General features: G+C 39.6%; 1 pseudogene; it reads left to right on the top strand.

The window, feature by feature from the left end:
* Positions 1-4028: 4028 nt before the first annotated feature.
* LOC109389485 (sideroflexin-4 pseudogene) lies at positions 4029-5209 on the top strand (annotated as a pseudogene).
* Positions 5210-5683: the final 474 nt, after the last annotated feature.

A 5683-nucleotide genomic window follows, 5' to 3' on the forward strand; every position in this document is an offset into this window, starting at 1 on the left:
GAATAAAGAAATAGGACTTACACCTTAGACAATTTCCAATTTTCCAAATTAGGGGTCTAATAATATTTTAACATTACGATGAACATATAACCTTCTGATGTGACTATTTTGAAAGAAACAATAATTTATCTGTGTGTATATGTCTTTGTATTATATTAGTATCCATTCTGACAAAACTTAAATTTTTTAAATTAATTTTTATTTTTCAGTTACAGTTGACATTCAATATTACTTTATATTAGTTGCTTGCATGTGTACAGCATAGTTGTTAGACATTTATAAAATTTACAAAGTGATCCCCCATGAGTCTATTACTCACCTGGCATGATACATAGTTATTACAATATTATTGACTATATTCCATAAGCTGTACATGGAAAATAGTAAGGAGGTTCCTTGAAAAATTAAAAATAGAACTACTGTATGACCAAGCAATTCCACTTCTGAGTATTTATCTGAAGAAATCCAAAACACTAATTTGAAAAGATATTAAATTTTCATATTTATTGAATCAGGTCTTCTAAAGACTTCCAGTAAGTAAATAAATATATCTGCTTAGAAGTAATAAAACTAAATTTATTTAAATTGTTTTTATTTCCCACTTAATTGAGAAAAGTCCCTCATAGACAATTTTCTCTTAAAAACATCTTAAGCTAACTCAAATACTGGGCTTTAAACAGTATTCCATGTGGCAGAGTTTTTAAGGCATAATTTTCTAACTTTGCTTTTCAGATTGCATATTTCCACTGTGAACACAATATTTTGTTCTTTCCTCTTTATTCAGATAAAAAATACACATATATTACATATGTAATATATATTATACATATAATTATATACTACATATATAATACATATATAAACTTTTTTACTAACAAATACTTAGAAGAAAAAATTCCCATGTATTAATATTCTGATTCTTATTCAAATAAACATAAATTTGTTGTAACCCTATTAGACTCAACCTTTTTTTGATATTACAACTATGTTAATCATATATTAACTCTTCTAGTTTTGTGAACAGATTGTGGCCTTTCATTGGTTTCATTTGTTATAATTCAACATAATTATTCTGTTTTTTGATCCTCCCTAGTGGAAGCCATTTCCCCTGATATCTTGAAAGCATCCTCGTTTTCTGTCACTGGTAAGTTTAGACCAGACCGACGGTGACTTTTCCGGAGCCATGGAATCAGTTGGCCTCCAAGGGGTCCTGGTTTCTTTTCCTGGGAAATAACATTGGAAATACAAACCTGGTTACTATGCGGCACCTGAGAGTCACAAAGCTGGCGAAGGCATGACTTTTAAGGTTCTGTGCTCACACTGGTTTATTTTTTTCAGTTTAAAGTTATGTAGCCATGTCCTACTCAACATGTACTTTTATCCACCTATACAACTTCTACTTTGTAGACATCAAGCTCCTGCTCACATCTGATGCAACCCTAAAAGTGCAGTCAGTGCTCCTCTTTGTATCTTTTAATCATCAAACACTGACAGGCACTGTACCAGGAGTGCCAGTATGGTGTTGACTGGGCCTGCCTAGGAGCTCTCTGCATAGTAGAAAAGTCAACCATGAAACAAAATATTGTGTGAGATAGGGGTATGTGCAAACTAGAGACCTGCACTGGGTACTGTAGGGCACCTCAGGCTGGGTGGTACAGGGAAGGATTTCCCAGTACATTTGCAAGGGTGTGGGGGAGGAGAAGGCACCCCAATGTGGAAACAACATGTAAAGGTATGGAGGGATAAAGAAGCATGGAATATTCAGGGGTGTGTGCATAGCCTAGTGTGGCTCTTGCTTAGAAGGTGTGCTGGGGAGTGGAGATGAGGATGAGGAGGTAGGCAGGGGACAGATCATGGAGAGATTTGAATGCCCAGCTAAGAAGTGTGGAATTATGTCCTAAAGACACTGAGGTACCATCAGAGTGGTTTAATTAGGGGCAAGGTAGAACCACATTTGCATTTTTTATGGATTTTTCTGGCAGCCAGGTAGAAGAATGTCTCAAGCATGTAGTCAATTGCATGTTTCACAGATTCTTTTCAATTTCCTCTTCTTGTCCACTTTCTTATGCTGAGAGCATGTTATTCCAAATGATGATACCAATTGAAAATCATAAACTCTTTTATTTCCTTTTTGAGATTGAAGAGAAATTGACTGGCTTATGCCAGTCCCTTCTGAAGCTGGCCTTTTAAACTTCCAAAGCCCCATAGCCCAAGCAAACCTTATATAATGGATTGAAGGACCCTCTTACCTTCTATTAATATTTATTACATTGATAATTAATTGCTTAATACCCCACCCAATTCCAGAAAAGATAGATTTAAAAAATATACAACAACAACAATAATAGAATGGTTGTGCCATGTAGCAGTGTCTGGTAGTTTCTTCTAACCCCTCACTGAAATCTTTATGAAACACAGGGGAAGATAAAACCCCCCAATCTCACTAAGATTGCAGAATGATAGACAACCTATTGGCAAATAAGGCTGGATTATGGAAAATTCAGCCCAAGCTTCATTTAATGAAATGCTCAGGCTTTGATTGATGAAACGAAGACCACCTATAAAGGACAGGAAAACACTTAAGTCCTGTTTTAGTTTCCCAGGACTTCTGTAACCAAGTACCACAAACTAGGTAGCTTTCAACAACAGAAATGTACTCTTTTACATTTCTATAGGCTAAATGTCTGAAATCAAGGTGCAGACAGGGTCGTAGTCTCTCTCTCTCTCTCTCTCTCTCTCTCCCTCTCTCCCTCCTCTCTCTCTTCCTCTCTCTCAGGGTTCTAGGGGAAAATCTGTTCCATGCCTCTCTCTTAAGTTCTGGTGTTGCTAGAAATCTTTGGGGCTCCTTGGTTTGTAGACGTAGCATTCCAAACTGCATTTATGTTCACTTTTCCCTATGTGCTTTTGTGCCTGTCTCTCCTCTTCTTATAAGGACATCAAAAATAATGGATTAAGGGTCCACTTTACTTCAGCATGACTTCATCTTAACTAATTATACCCACAATGACTCCATATTCAAATTAGGTCATATTCTGAGGTTCTGAGAAGGACATGAATTTGGGGAGGATACTATTGAACTGAGTACAAGTTCTATCTCTCACCTTGTTCCTATGACTGAAGGTCAGCGAGAAAACCAGGTACCACAAATTTAGTGCCTGAAAACAACACAGGTCTGTTGGTCAGAAGTCTGGGTGGGCTCAGCTGGGTTTTCTGCTTAGGATCTCAAGACCAAAATCAAGGTGTCTTTCAGGCTGGGCTATTATATGGAGGGTCTGGGCGAGAAACTGCTTCCAAGCCATTCAAGTTATTGGAAAATTCTGCAGAGTATTGGAACAGAAATACTCTCTTGGAATTAAAAAGGGAAAATAAACTCGGCTTGAGATACCACCAAAAGCAGAGCCTGAGCAAAAATGTATATGCAGGTGATTTACATGGAGGAAATCCCAGAGAGTATAAGGGAGGCCCCTGGGAAAGTTGCTATGGACTGAATGTTTGTGTTCCCCCAAAATTCATGTACTGAAGCCTAATCCCCAGTATGGTGGTATTTGGAGGTAGGGTGATTAGGGCACACACAAGCTGCTTCCAGGGGCTTTTCTGTAAAAATGACTTGTCTTGGCTCATGCTGTGAACTTTCCTAAAATCTCTCAAAGGTTCACAAAACCCAAATAAGCAGCATCTGGCTTTAGTACTGTACCTCAGGTTGAACAGCCCAAAGCCTTGTATTAGTGAAAGCCAACGCGGTTCATAGCTTGCCCGCTGAAGATAACTCCAAGCCTAGCATGGATGGTGGCCATGTGTGGATTGCTCTGTGGCTCATGCCAGATGGCCCCAGGCAGGGCACAGGTTGCTGCTGAACTTGGTCTTCCACAGAACCCCTCTGAGGAGGACTCAGGGCAGGCACTCCTGGTGGCAGGCTTCAGACTGAGTTAAGGTGTCATCTGGTCACCTCCAAGGACAATGCACCCAAAGAGCAGACTGGCCAGGTACCACAGCCCTACTAAAGCAAATCCTACACTGTAGCGTCAGCCCCTGCACCACAGCTCCTCTGCTGTAGACATGGCCAGTCCTCACAACCAGACATTCTTAGGGTCAATCCCTCGATTGACATGCAAACAGAAACCAGGGCTCAACTACAACAAGAGGACACACACCCCACACAAGGAACACACCTAAAGCACCTGGTTCTGGAGTCCAGGAAGACTGCACTACTGGGTCCCACAAAACACCTACTATGTAAGGCCACTTGACTAAGATCCAGAGACATAGTAGCCCTACCAAATACATAGAAACAAACACAGGGAGGCAGCCAAAATGGGGAGAGAAAGAAACATCCCAAATGAAAGAACATATAAGAGTATCTTACTAGGGGCAGAAGTAATTGCTTCTACAACCTTTCTTGGATTAATCCCTCATTTACTCCAAATAAAGTTTGCACTGAAAAACATTTTTATAAGAAAAACCTTGTCTGTCATCATTCTCTCCCAAGTCAGTGGAATGTTGTTGCATCTCAAAGTTTTGAGCCCATGCGAGGGATTGAGGTCATCGGCAAGGAAGGCAATGGCATAGGCTATTCCAAAAGAGCTGGGACAAGGGCCACTGAAGATACAGCAACGTCCAGAGTTGTGCTGTTTGGGACCTCAGGTTTGATTTCTGAAGTCTTCTCATACTTTTTAAAAGGGACCCAGTTATTCCTGTGATGTCCATGGTCATTGTGGAACCTGAAGCTGTCTTGTACTATCCTTGTAATGGGACTGATGGTGTCAGTTTTCTTCAGTATATTCCCGCGAGTTGGATGGATGCAGTGCAGTAAGCTTGAAAAGGAAATTTAGTCTACAACAGAAGAAACAGAGCTGTTCTGTAACAGGGGTGTAGGGTGAGTTTTAGGTGAATTTATTTGGTTCCTGCTTGAAAACCTTCCTCCAAAGATTCCAGTTTCAACAACTCTGCCAGAGGTCTTTTGGAAACCCCAGAGGTATCTGCACAGACAGAATGGCTTATAGTCAGTCACACATGCCAAGACCTTGTCAAGGCTGGTCATGCCTGGTGTTTTTAATCCTGGAGAGAAATGGGAAGCTGTCCTGTCTGACCCACCCCCATGGGGTTGCTGAGGGGATGGGTGATGTAAGATTCAGTTTTTGTTCATCAGCCTGTGAAAGGGTACTATGAAATTACTAATAAATTTGCCTAAAGTTGAAAAAAAAAAACCACCAGAAACAAACTCATAGATACAGAGAACATTTTGATAGTTGCCAGATGGGAGGAGGGTTGGGGTGGATAAAAAAGGGGAAAGGATTAAGAAGTACAAATTGGTAGTTACAAAATAGTCATGAGGATGTAAAGTAAAACATAGGGAATATAGTCAATGATATGGTAATAACTATGTATAGTGCCAGGTAGGTAGTAGACTACTCAGGGGGATCACTTCTAAAATCACATAAATATCTAACCACTATGCTGTACACTGAAATTAATATAAAATATTATTGAATGTCAATAGTGTTGAAATAAGATGAAGGGGGAAGCTGAGAGGGAATAAAAGGTTCAAATTTCGAGATATAAAATAAGTCACAGGGATGTAATGTACAGCATAGGAAATACAGTCAATGATATTGTGATAGCTGGTACAGTGTCAGATTGTTGCTGAATTTATCATGTTGATCACTTCTTTAGGTTTATAAATGTT

Source organism: Hipposideros armiger, unplaced genomic scaffold, assembly GCF_001890085.2.
Source record: "Hipposideros armiger isolate ML-2016 unplaced genomic scaffold, ASM189008v1 scaffold_235, whole genome shotgun sequence".
Lineage (NCBI taxonomy): Eukaryota > Metazoa > Chordata > Mammalia > Chiroptera > Hipposideridae > Hipposideros > Hipposideros armiger.